Source organism: Tachypleus tridentatus, chromosome 9 (assembly GCF_004210375.1).
Source record: "Tachypleus tridentatus isolate NWPU-2018 chromosome 9, ASM421037v1, whole genome shotgun sequence".
Lineage (NCBI taxonomy): Eukaryota > Metazoa > Arthropoda > Merostomata > Xiphosura > Limulidae > Tachypleus > Tachypleus tridentatus.
Window position 1 is genome coordinate 164,807,929 of NC_134833.1, and position 14,587 is coordinate 164,822,515.

At 35.6% G+C, this 14,587-nt stretch overlaps 1 long non-coding RNA gene across 1 annotated transcript; it reads right to left on the reverse strand.

Annotated features, from left to right (window-relative positions):
- Nucleotides 1–191: 191 nt before the first annotated feature.
- Nucleotides 192–4,786, reverse strand: LOC143226855 (uncharacterized). Its single transcript, XR_013014784.1, has 3 exons — nucleotides 4,591–4,786; nucleotides 2,500–2,709; nucleotides 192–231 (listed from the first exon to the last, which is right to left on the reverse strand). It is a non-coding gene; the product is annotated as an uncharacterized LOC143226855 (long non-coding RNA).
- Nucleotides 4,787–14,587: the final 9,801 nt, after the last annotated feature.

The window sequence follows — 14,587 nt, forward strand, 5'->3', positions numbered from 1 at the left end:
GGACGACTCTCAAATATACTGTGAAGGGAAAGTAGGACACAAGAGTTGATGTTCTTTATTTCTATACTCAATAAAAGTAAGGAATGTAAAACGTGAAATAATAAGAACGATGATTGGTTCACCCGCCAGTCAACATTCCCATACAAGACTTGTTTATTTCTTTTCATTCTGAACAGTTGACTTTTATCGTAGTGTGCTACTTTTCAGAATATACTAATGACGCAAGAAAACCTGTATAAATAACAAAATAGGTAAAGTATTTAAAAAACAAAAAAATAAATTGTGCAATGAGATCACGCATGTTTTAGGTCTGAATTAAAGAATTTATAAACATGCAATTTATAGGCAAAAATATTATATTTCTACATTATCCTATTAGATAGGAAAGCATATCAGAGCAGAACGGAAGAGGAACACTTGTCTGTTAGTTTTCAAACAAAAGAAAAAAACTGTAAGAGTGATAGTCTACTAGAATATATTTCTTTCGTTATTATGTATACAATGATATATATAACGTCTAAAGCTTTAGGTCGAGTGGGTCATAAATAGTTTCTTACCAAAGTAATCAGTGCAATTTTGAATTATATAAATACTATTTGTAATTATTAAACAAACACAGATCCATTATGTTTCATTTACAAATTATTCTTACCAATCTTCTTGCTTTTAACAAGTGTCTATTACCATACTACTAACATTTAATTTTCTTACTGAACAGTAGGGACTACAATCTATACATACTGTACGAACATACTATTATATGTTAATATTATAGTTTGTTAGTCAGCAGAGCAAACTACAGTTTGTTACCGTTGACGTCAACATAGGCCTAGAGTAAAGTACAATGTGAAATATTTGAATCTGTGCACAGCAATCGTGCTTATTGTAAAGTACAATGATTTTACGTTAGTTGTAGTATTGTTGAACGTCATGTAACGTAGAGTTACAATTTACGAAAGTGTACAATGAGTAAGGTTTCAAAGTCAATTTTCTCTTTGAAAGAAAGGTTCAAGTAGCACTGAAACTAAACGCACGTAATTTATATGTTTTAAGAATAAGGAATGTATGTTATTCCCCCAAAAATTTTGCAAAACCACGTAAGAGAATTTAAAGTCGGTAAAACGCCTTTATTTTAGGTGTATTATGTGAGTTCAATACCGAATCTAGTAGTTATGAAACTTTTAGTTCAGAGAATCTGTGATTTAACAGTGTTTTAATGATGGCTTTTAGATATGAGATACGTTGTAATTGATCGAAAAATAAATTTACTTAGTTATTTTAACTTTACATTTACTGCTGTTAAATTGTAATTTATTTAAAATTAATGTGTAAGTACATTTATTAGGCTAGAAGTAGCGTTTGTTTTGGAATTTCGCACAAATCTACTCGAGGGCTATCTGTGCTAGCCGTCCATAATTTAGCAGTGTAAGACCAGAGGGAAGGCAGCTAGTCATCACCACCCACCGCCAACTCTTGGGCTACTCTTTTACCAACGAATAGTGGGATTGACCGTCACATTATACACCCCACGGCTGAAAGCGAGTATTTGGCGCGACGCAAGCGCGAACCCGCGACCCTCGGATTATGAGTCGCACGCCTTACGCGCTCGGCCATGCCGGGGTAGAAGTAGCGATGTAAATAATTGAACATATTTTACAATACAGTAAAGATGAAACAGGATACATTTTATTTTATTCTATACAAACTCTCATAACTTACCAATAAATGAAATACTCCCAAACAAACAAAATGTTCCAAACCATCCGAAGTGTGAATAATTTTTTGAAACACTATAGGCCAGATGATAACAGAAGTACCTACATGAAGACACATGATAACTATGCATCTAGATGTATATCAAAAAATGTTTATCAGTAATCTCATGTGTAGCTTAAGAAAATATGCTGTCGCTAAGTGGGAGAAGTTTGAGAGAAAAATTATATTTTCGAGAAGAATGAAGCATCAGCTAAAGAATGTATATATAGTCACTTAGCAGTTAGATAGATATTTAATGATATCAACAAGATGAAGTATCAGATTGAAGAATATATATATATTTATATAGTCACTCAGCAGTTAGATGATTATTATATAAAATATCACTGGGCTGAAGTAATACATAGAAGGAAATGTACAGTCGCTTAGAAGGTAGACGTTTGAGTGAAGATAAATGTATAGATTAACATATCAAACAAGTTATATCGACATTCAGCAGTTAAGTGTCTATGAAAAAAGGCTAAACTAACTATCATGGTTTGAGAGTTACTACGTAGGTGAGATAAAGAATTTTAATTGATAAAACAAACAGAAAATTAAACATGGTGTATGAATACTTCATATATTTAATATTTAATGTTCTCCTTTCATTTTTTAATCACAAAGAAATGACGATATTGGTGCTCGTTGCTTCAACGATAATTTCGACGATACTAAAGAATACATAAATATCTTGCAGATTGTCAGTCAGGTGAAGATACACATATCATTTTAGTTACTTACTGCTATAAAGTAGATCATTCCATAAATCATAGTTGTGTGTTTTTTGCCAAACACTTCAACAACAGCGGCAGGAATGCACACAAACTCAACAGGAAACGTAGCATATAGGGCACAAATCCATATTATGAACATCACTTGTCCACCGTGAGATGTCGCTACCAGCGTAAACAGCAATATTGTTTTCAGTCCCATAAAAATCACGCTTGTTGGCTGCATATTAATTCAGTATATATAAAACAGTTTTACGTAAGACATAAGTTCAAATTGAATTTAAGTATTTCAAGACTAGAAAAGAAATATACAATATACAATGACTAAAATTAGATTTAATTTGAAAACATTCCGAGATTGTAGTTGATCACTGTGTATTGTATTACAAATTAAAAACATTTTTATCTTAAGAAAAGTTAAAATCGAATGACATTGTTTCGTATGAAAGCGACACAATTATAAACGTTTGTTTCTAGTTCTAAGTATGGTAAAATATGTTAATTACCTAAATAACTTAAAGATAAAAATTAAGCAACAAATTTCAAGACAGCTTTATAAAGAGATCTGTTCCAATTCACTCTTCTATTATAAATTTGGTTTATTTTGAAATTTGCAAAATTCTATTCGAGAGCTATTTCTCCCGGCTTTCTCCAATTTAGCAGTGATAAACTACATAAAGGCAACGAATGAAGAAATTAAATATTACATTATAACGACCCCAGTTGAAAAAAAATAGAGGAAATCATTCGAACTCGTGTATATTAGATTGTGAAGCAAGCGCTCTAACCATCAGGTACCACGTTTAAGAGATATTTCCGGTTAATCATGAGCGAAAAAAAGGCCTCAATGAAAGAACAAACCTTTATTATGAAGTTTATTGTGAACCCCCTTTGGAAATAGTTTGATTAGCACCAATTCTTCTTAAATTTATTGTTTTTAATGCCGTTTATTTTAAACTAATTCAAGAAAGAGTGGTGCCACAGTTGGCTAAGACTCCCATCTGATAATGAACGAAAAATCAGATAATGAGATAAGTAAACTGTATGAGATGGTGAATGTTATCATTTACATGTTATGGGTTTATCATTTAGTTTGATTACCCACTTAAAGAGAGGATGTTTTAGAACCTGCCAACACCAACTATCTTGAAGCTCTATAATAGGACGTTCTTCACTGTCATACTGGTACAATATAGCATTATTAGTTTTGGCACTATATCAGACCAACTGTACCTAAACGGGCAGTAATGATGTTCAAAATTGACATTCCATTGACCAAAGTCATATTAAGGAGCCAAATGACCATAAAGGTAGCACTCCCACATAGAAGAAATGTTGGTGGATGTTTGGATTCCAGAGAAGGTGAAATATACTGTTGTAACGTTGTTTCGAAGGTCCTCCATATCAAATGCATTATAGGGTGATGCACAACAATCACTATGTCAGTGTTTACGAAAGTGATGAAATTGGGATTTACTATTATAATGTAAAATTAAAAATAATTATAACAAAATAAACATTTCTTGAGGTATGAAATTATTTTAACAATAATCAGAGTTTCTTTATGCTTTCTTCATAGTTAATTGATAAAGCTTTTATACTGTAAAGATATTTTGATTATTAACTGCTGTAGGCCATGTACATTTTACACACAAAATTAATATGTAATACTTTCTCTATTATTTTTCAATCTTGATGAAATAATGACTGAATCATAGGGGAAATATTCTCAGCTTTAGACTAACACGTCTTCAACCATAATACACTACTATGGATAAATAATTTTTACTTATTCTTTGATAGATTATTTACACATAGTAATCATTATGATTACACTAGAATAGGTAACAACTGCTTGTAGAAAACACAAGTGTAGAGGTCATCAACTCTTACTATTTCGTTAGCTTATAGCTCTTCTTTTGATAGTTACTTTCAACTGAAATAAGTTTGGAAAATATTACTGAGATTACTTTTAACCTTTGAAAACTCTGCACTGTGTTATGTTGCTGTTATTTTTCTCAAAATTGCAAAGGAAAATTATAGTTCAAACAAATATTGATATTAACTTTTAAATATACATAAAAATATTTCTTTTACTTACCTTGAAAGATATTTTGTCCTGAATTAGGCCCATAAGTACCCTAAGAACAACGTGAACACATCCAGATACAGAACCAGTTGTGGTTAGAAATGCGTCATCATCTATAAATGTTTGTCCATATATCTAAAAATACGATAATGTAATTTAAGTGTATGATCCCTCTCACCAACCTTACTGTAATTCGTACAAATTTCAGATTTCCCCACACACAGCATATTTACCACTATCTCTGAAGAACGAAACGTTACTATTTTGTTAATTTTAATATCTTTACACATACTTATAAATACAACAATATTTGACTTAATGATTCATATTTTAATAACAAAAGTTCGTTATAGTTAATAAAATACTCATACAAATTCAACACAGTTTAACAATGTTCAGATAATTATCATAATAGTCTTGTCGACATTTACATGTCTGGATGTAAATTATCTAGTATTTCTTTGTCAGGTAAAAACAATTTACTCTACTGGATATAACTCTCGGTGGACTCAGCAGATAGTCCAATGTGGCTTTGCTATAAGAAAACACACAGAAACAAACACACACACATACTACTGGTTATTTAGATATCGAACCCATAAATCGAATGTTTGGCAGAGTGATTCAAGGGTAAAATGATAAACCCATCAACTCAAACATTTCACTGTTCCAAGTGTATTTGAACAGTTGATTCTCTTGGCCAGAGAGTTGAAACATAAATTTCATTCTGGAATGTTAAAAAATTCTTTTCAGTTATAATTCCTCCCAGTTCCAGACTGTGTGTACTTGCTTCAACAGACATAATACTCATTTCATCTTTAAAGGGCGTCTACCAATAGTTCCGTGAGGATTTGAAGGATATATTATTGAAGGTGATGAGGTGGGAGATCCATTAATTATTTGAAAAGACAAATAACATAAATAACGTAAATAATTTTCACAACAAAATGTAAAATTTTATTTCTGTATTATTTTGTACTGTGTTAAGCTTCAAGATAACTTACATTTGTATTTTATGTTTCTGAACTTCACTTTTAAAACTTGTGAGACAGAATTGTTTCATATTTTAAAGCTTGTAAGATAGTACTGTTTCACATTTTAAATAACAGCACATAATCCTAGCAAATTAATACTGATCTACTTCATTTTTCGAATAAAGATGACGGACGGATTGTCCCACATTCTGGAAATAATGGTTCGTAAATATATGGAAAATTGTTATGTGTTTGGCACTGGCAATGAAGGATTCGTAAGCATACTATATTTTAAACATCAAATGGTAAATTCTTTCAATTTCTTATAATTTTAAATTAATTTAGAAACTAAATCAGAATATTTTCACTGAAAACAATAAGATAAAGAAAAGCATATCACATACTTTTAAAAAATTACAGATAAACGTTCCTGAATGAAGTGACCCAATGCACGTTATTAATAAAATATAAAATTCTCTCATCTTCAAAGCTTCTTTGGTACAACAACAAATTCTCTTAGTATTGGTATTTGTGATTTTTCTACTTCTGATTGGTTGAATTTCCTTCTGACATAACAGGAGAATCTTCCTGAAAGGTTAATGTACGGGTCTTGTGTTCACAATCCAACTCTGTTTGTGCTAATGCAGAACATTTGTCAACTTCTGTCTCCTTTAAAGATAAAATAAATTTTCTAACTTCAAAAATAGTCAATATTTAGTTTAATAACCCAATACTTTTGTATTTTGATGCATACTCGAGAAATACTGAATTCTAATAAATTTCAGGTTTTTAGTAATTCTTCATTCACCACATTTGCACAATATACTTTCTGTAACAACATTTTTCAATTTCCTATATAAAATTCTTACTTTTGATTACAGTAACTTCTACATTGTGTATGATATACTCAAGTGCGAGTTGATGTTGTTAACTATAACACTGATTTATTGTGATTTTAATTAACTATAAAATATATGTAAAGTTTAATATGTTAATGATTTGGTTTATACTAAAAGAGCCATGACATTTCATCATTTATACAGTACTGACATTTAACAGGTTAAAACATATCATAGAAAGTAAAGAATATATATCTATGTAAACGACATTATATCTATCATATCAAGTACTGACTACGCCTCGCTACAAATACCAGGACTCATCAGAGCAGCTGGAACAAACGTGTTGCGATAAAACCAAAACAATTGTTATGCTGTGAAATAGATTAAGATACTTGGTAGTTACTGTAGTTAAAAACATTTAGAAAAGTAACAATTGTATTTAAAACCCTATGAGGGTTTTGGTCTTATTTAGATCTTGACACAAAAGTTAACTCTATAATTTAAGTAATTATATATTTATAGGTATGAAATTCTTTGCAGTTGTTTCTGTGCCTACCGCTTTAGAGAATATTTCCTGCAACAAGTAGTAAAGAGAAAGGCTTACTATCTATAATATTTCAAAACAGATATTTCTAGACTTCAGGGAGTAGACAGAATTCATGGTTCATATAAATGTGTTAGATGTTGAGTCTCACGAGAAAACGTGAGGTTAAAAGTCCTAAGTTGTTAATACAGAGTTTGATATAACTTATACAAACAAACAAAAATCGTCACAGGGGTTCGGCTTAAGAAATGAGAGAACTCCTTCCAACGGGAGTAGTCAAGAATTGCTGTCCCTCTTGAACCCCCCTTCGTGAATTTATTTGGTCGACGTGGGTGAAGTACGATGATTGATGTGAAAAAGTCTTTAAATCTAGTTTCTGTTGGAGCTGGGAGATACCCGGAGAGGAAGCAGACACCAAGGACCTGGAGAAGCATAAAGTTCCTGAAATTTGCTTATGATATCTTGCTTCGTTGATTGAATGGACATGAGATTATGTTTAAGATACTGTAATTTGGAATGGAGTTTTAGGTCATTAAAATCGTGGATGGATTATGGGCCCTTTCCAGGGAGGCGGGACAGAAGTCCTATGTCCGTAATTTAGCTGTGGGTGGGAACCGAAGTGCCCAGAGAAAACCCACTTTCACAAGCAGAGTGCCACATGAAATACCCTAACCGTGTCCGAATGTTGCTAGTATGGAAACAAGGTAAGTGAAACATAACATTAATTGTAAATATCGATAGGAATATCCTAGTATAAAAGCAAGTTTATACGGTCCCGATTTTATTGTTGTGAACGGGTTCCGCGTGATGTGCAATTACCGGGTATGCGTCGACTGTGTCGCCGCTGTGTTAAGAGTGCCAGACCCGCGGTGCGGGATATGTCTGGCGTATGGACATGTTGATGACGCGTGTACTATCACGAGTCGTATTTGGCCACACGCCCCAGCGTTGCACGCGGCGTGTGGCGACGTATGTCGCCTTGGGCCACCGACGATAACACGGCCCAAAATCTTGGGTGAAGAAGGCGGGGCGTCAGTTCGTCCTCGGGCGTTGTCTGCGGCGGCCGAGGGAGGTGTCCCCGAGGGGCTTCCGTCACGGCACCTACTGTGTCTGGGGAGAGAGAGCCTCGGTCTTCTGAGGGGGTGTCTCGCCCGCCCAGGAAGTGGAGGCTGCGTCCTCTGAGGTGGATGGTGGCGCTTCGGGTGCTGTTCAGGTGAGGGGCCTCTGAGGAGTCTTCGCCCCTGGCTTGGATGGGGCCCCTGTAGGTGTTCTAAAATGTCCTAGTGCCCCGGAGCGTCCCCTATCGCCGGGGCTCAGAACTCCTGTCGGGGTGGTGGGGTTGGGGCTGTTTGGGCGTTAGCTATCCCGCCACACCTGTCAGTGTTGGGAGGGTCTCTGTGTAGAGGGTCCTGCCCCTTTAGTGGGGGTGTGTCCCCCTGGAAGGGTCCCTGACCCCTGTTGAAGATGGGTCAGTGGGGTGGTCGGGGAGTACGTGGAGTCAGGCATCCCCTGCTGGTGATGCTGTGGCTGGGAGTTCTGAGGGACCATCGGCACTGGCTCTGGGGATGATGGTTGTTCCGGCACCCTACCGCGAGGCGCAGAGACCCCGATGGACGAGCTGCCGTCACTCAGCTCGTTTGTAAGTATCTTGGACTTCCCATTCTTCCTGGGCTGAGGCTTGTCCCTGGTGGTCGGATGTCGGTTGCCGCTGCGAGGATGGGTGGGATTGGGTAGCTCCAAAGTCTGTATGGCCCCTGCCTCCGTCAACTTTGTCAAAGCAGCAGCGTCACTGAGTTCTCCCCTCTCGCTGAACATCCGAGGAATGCGAAGCGTTGATATTCAATTCTACGCATTCTTCCACTTGAACCCCTTTGTGGTTAACGTTATCTTTCTTCAGGAGACCCATTTTGTCTCTCGGAGGGACCATTTTCACTGACTTCTCACTACCCTGTGTGTGCTTTTGGTCGTTTGTCGCGACACGTTCGCGTGCGGTGGGGATCCTCTTCCACCCGCGTTTTACTGGGACTATCCTCGCGTCGCATAGCGATGCTGAAGGGCGGGTGGTGTTCGTTGATATTGTCACAAGGAGTCGTAAGATTCGGCTTGTCAATGTCTATGCACTTGTCCGGACTGAAGAGCGGGAAGTCTTTTTTGTGGTTGGACAGGTTCCTCCCTCGACAAGATTGGGGTGATCCTCTTGCTAGTGATCGGTACGCGGTCTATGCATGCGTTGATTTCGGATTTCGCCTTTTCGATGTCGTGCACTGCATGGGTCTGCTTTTGTGGCTACCTGGACTTCTCAGGGCATTTCTTGTCGCCTTGACATGTTCTATGTGACACCTAGTCTTCGGCAGAGCCTCGATGGGGCTGCTGTTCATCGGGTTGAAGATGTCTCGTGTTAAGTGTCTGACTATCTCGCCACATTTCGAGAATATGTCCCCGTTTTTCGGGGCCCGGTGTGTGGAGGCTCAACGTCTCCCTCCTTGACGAGGATCGGGTTGAGACGCTTTGCTTGCCCCTTATTTGGGGCTCTGTTCTGTCAAGTCTGTCAATGGGTCTTGGTGGGCGGGTCTCAAGGATGCCTGTGCCTCCTTGCTGGCAAGCTGGCATGGCTTTCGTGGGCCCGCCGCCTGGACTTGTGGAGCAAGCAGGACAAATTAGCTGCCTTGCCTCATGGCGGACCGACAGATCTCGTTGTAGCGGACTACCAGCGCCTGGATTCCGGGTCGTTTTACCATCTCTGTCGGCCGGACGTCTCGCCCTTTGTACTTTGGTGCAGGGTCGGGTGGAGATCGACTTCTGATCTGCCCTGCCTCCACTCTCGTTTCTTGTGTTTTTGTATATATAAATTTTGTGTATATTTACTGTTTTCTTTTGTTCACATTAATCTTGAATATATTTATTGTTTTTTCCCACTTGTTAATTATTGTTTGTATATTGTTTTTTTCCATTTATTCATATTTACGTCTGTATATATTCATGTTTTTACGCTTGTTTATATTTCTTGTCTTGTCTTTTTGTCCTGTTTTCTTTGTTGTTAGTAAATTCAAAATTAGAGCAAAAGAGCTGTCTGAAGCCTTCAGAAAGAAACTTGTAGCAGCTTATGAGTCTGATAAGGGATTTAATATATCCCAAAAGATTTTGAAATCAGCCATTCCACTGTCCGGAAAATAGTCAACAAGTCCAGATCTTAATCCCATTGAGATGCTATTGGGTGATTTGAAACGGGCTGTACAGGCAAAACCTCAAACATCTCACACCTGAAAGAATTCTGCATTGAGGAGTGGGGCAAACTTTCTTCAGACCGATGACACAGATGGGTAGATGGCTACAAGAAGCGTCTCACTACAGTTATTTCAGCCAAAGTGGGTAACACTAGCTATTAGGGGGCAGAGTGTCCTAAATTTTTCCCAGTTAGAATATGCATTTTTGTAGAATTTCATTTACAGAAGATCTTGAAAAGTCTTTTCTTCAGTTTTAATTGTTTAGTTGTATTCCTATAATCTCTCGGTATTGTTGAAATTGAGATTAAATATCTACCTATCCAAAAATGTTAGAAAATACACAGGATTTCATCGGTGTCCTAACTTTTCACATGATTGATTGTTTTTGTTTTGAATTTCGCACAAAGCTACTGAGGGCTCTCTGTGCTAGCTGTCCCTAATTTTGCAGTGTAAGACTAGAGGGAAGGCAGCTAGTCATCACCACCCACCGCCAACTTTGGGCTACTTTAACCAACGAATAGTGGGATTGAAAAGTAGTTCAACTTGTCAATTGAAGTTTTAATGTAATTGAGTATGTCTAAGTGCACTTTTGTTAACTAGAAGAATATAGTTTAAGATATCCGTATAATCACTATAGTGTAAATAATTTGTTGTAAATATGTTAAACTATTTTCGGATATATAAGTTAGAAAACTAGTGGAGCGCATGCTGTTCATTTATCGCTAAGAAATCACATAAACTAATGCACAAGAATACTATGCCCAACAACAACACACTATATATTTACACTGAAAGAATACGAGTGAAAGCCTTTAACTGCCAGTTGGCGAACATAACATTAACATCTGATATACAAGCAAACCTGTCACATGCAACGAATACGTAACAGGAAGTTTTGTAATTTTTGCATCGCTTGGAATTTGAAACATCTGAATTAGACATAGAATGGAGGGTGATGAAAGGTTGGGAATGGAGATATACAGAGTTTGATTTGATATTACTGACACCTTGCTCCTTCTACCAAGAAGATTCATTGATTATTCTCGTGATAAAGTTTAAGGTGTTGTAGGTCCAAGATCTCAGTGAGAATTTACCCCTATGGAAAGTCCTGACAACTTAAGGGTTATATAATTTTCAGACTTAGATGTTACAATAAATAGCGCCCATAACCAGTAAAGTATTTTAACAATTATAAATTATTATTATGAATTATAAAATTCATGCTCTTACAGATTAATAAAGGTGACATTTTACTCAAACATTTGTCTCACAAAATGCTTGATATGAAAGACAAAAATGTTCAATTAGAATCACTTGTGTGAGCTGCAGTGGTAGAGTATTTAATGTAGGGTCTTACAGAATTTACAAAGTTACAAGTTTATGATATGGTATCCAATGACCCCACCATAAGATTATGACAAGGAATAATGGTATCAGGCAGAGGATAAACTCAATAAAGGTTCTTCATCACACATGATCATTACTGACCAGCTAAAGGACTAATCTACTTTAAGAACTTATCGAAGTTTGTGGCATTTCAGTGGCCATAAACTGGCATGTTTATCGTTTTATTTTCAAAAACATATTGGTATATACATTGAAATTCCATAGGAAGTAACCTAAACAAGAAGAATATCCCCTGAAATGAAATCCACGAATATCATGAAGAAGAATAGATATCATGGTAGAATTTCTTTGAAACAATATTATAATATCCTACGTTGAAAACAAAAACTAGTTCCTCTTTAAATTTACATTATCTCGTATATTAGCATTATAAATGCAATATTTGGACAAATCCACTTACCTCGGGCATATCTGGAGGAGGTTCCTGGTACAGTAGTAATCCAATAAGTAAAATACCACCTTGTACCTCCTCATGATTATAAATAAGAAAGGGACACGATCCAAAATCCCAGAATCGGAGAAATAACTAAAACAACATATAGAAAGTTAAAACCATTCTGGTTAATTTGGTAGTAGCACCAAATAGAACTCTCTACAGTTACTCAAATTGGTGATCTTCTAATAACAGGTATTATAATCTACTACGTTAGCTGTTACTTCACTAATATTATTTGTTATTCATTATGCTTAATTAAACATGGATTTTGAAAGTAACCGCAAATGAGACACTATGATGTAACTCAAGAGAAGAACGAGGAAAACTGAGAAAGTTTTATCAACGTTATGCAACAATATAAGAAGCAACAATATAACAACCACCAGTTAGTGAAATACTCACGGTATTATCTTCACACAGTTTTGTAAATAAACCTACGATGCGCAATGCTTTGTCAACCACATATGTAAGCTTACAGATGAGCTTTTAGGGGTACCAAATAAAGGGTACCTGATGTAGATAGCTCACGAGCTTAAAGTGAAGATAAAAACATACGGTTTGTTGTTGTGCAAGATGTTGGCGTTGTGAATGTATCCATGGTTCGTCTCAATACTGATTATTGCTGAATTTATTACTTTGTCAGTGGTTAGCTTCATTCCTTCTTTTATTAATGCAATCGTCTATGTTTTGCTTTCATGTACCCAAGCATTATGTATGGATACATCATTATGTATTGATGCATAAATAGTTATAATTGGTTTGATTAAAGTATCCATGGCTGACGATAATCTGTTATGAGCTTTATTAGTGTTTCTATGATTCTCTTTATTAATGATCCCGTAATGTTTTATTAATATAACAAAGGATAGCGCCAAAAGTGGCTTAGTTGTATGTCTGAAAAACTTATATCGCTAAAATCCAGGGTTCGATATTTGTGCTGCGCAAAACACAGATGGCCTATTCTTTAGTTTTATGCTGAACAACTAAAGTACCAATATTCGACTTCATAGAATACAGGATTTCTTGTTATTAATGTATCCATGATTGTCTCTGTTGATGTAAAAATGGTTACTATCAAAGGTACATCTGTAATTAACTGTTAATGTATACAATATTAATCAATTCATTATTCGCTTTATTAATGTATCGATGGTTGGCTTGATTATTGAATACATTATTAGATGGTTGATTTCGTTATTTTATCCAATTTATATCATTGTTAGATGATTATATCATTATTGGCTTTAATTTATTTTCTAATTCTATCTTTACCAATGTATTTCAGGACCGCTATAGGTGTTAATTTTTTATCAATAAAGCAGAGAACAACATTTCGACCTTAAGTTAGAAGCACAGATAGCCCTCGTGAGGCTTTGTGTGAAATTAAAAAAACAAACAAACAAACTTAAGTTAGGTTGAAACGTTGTTAAGTGCTGTATTGGCGGTCCTGAGAATGTACTTCAAATCGTCGTCATCACGAATATCTTTACTAGTGTATAAATGGAAGTATTATCATTGGGTCTTTATTAATGTATCTATTCTGGGTTTACGTTAAGACATTATTTCCGCCATGAGATCATTCTTACTTATGCAACACTTACCCATCAGCATCAGGTTGGAGGTTATTAGGGTTCATAAAATATGTATGTAAGTTATTCATTACAACTGAGTGAAGGCCATCCCTGAAGACACTATTCCTGCCATGAGACCCTTATTGTTGGGGAACCACTAAAATCGATAAAAGTTTGAGTATTAATTCTTAATATCGACAAACAACGTTTTAAACTCAAGAAGGCAAAGTTCTTACTTAAAAAAACTTTAGATTCAAGTTTCCTTTTCTTGGTATATAAACACTTTTTTAATCTTTCGTGTTATTACCATTTCCAGTTACTACAAAACAGCACAAACTAAAGATACAACCATTTTAAAAAGGAGTTAAGAAATACTATTCACTAAATTCAACATTACAATAATATTTAATAGAACGGTTCTTAAACGTATAATAATTTTCCCCTTTTAATTTCTTTCAACCTACAGGTTTAAAAGTTACTACAATAGTTTTACTTACAAACCTTACTTTCTTATTTTTCTTCCTCTACATGATTGAGTACGTTACATTAAAACGATTTTGAGCTTCACAATGTCGTTACAGTCCATGTCACCACGTCTGGTCATGTTCTCTGTCTTATGACAGTGTCAAATACCTCTACTGTAGATTCCAAAGTACGCTACTCCTCTCTGCATGCCTCCTCTAATCTATCTTGAGAACAAGAACAATGACGCCTTTCAATAGTCTGACAAGCAACTTGACCGGTTTGTCTTAGAACGGGATAGCATGAATAATTGTTTCATTCTGTAAAACTTGTACTATGCGATTGTTGATCTAATGTCTCGTGAAGCACATATTATTTACACATAACACATATCTTTTGTTTCCTGGGGCATGGGATTTGATGTTGTATCATGTATTTTAACTTGCTATAAGAAGACACACTTATGGTTGCATGTTTGCTTTTCATGGGTTTTTTTTATTATATTTTCAAGTTCCCAATTTATACACATATTTATGATCTAGATGTAAG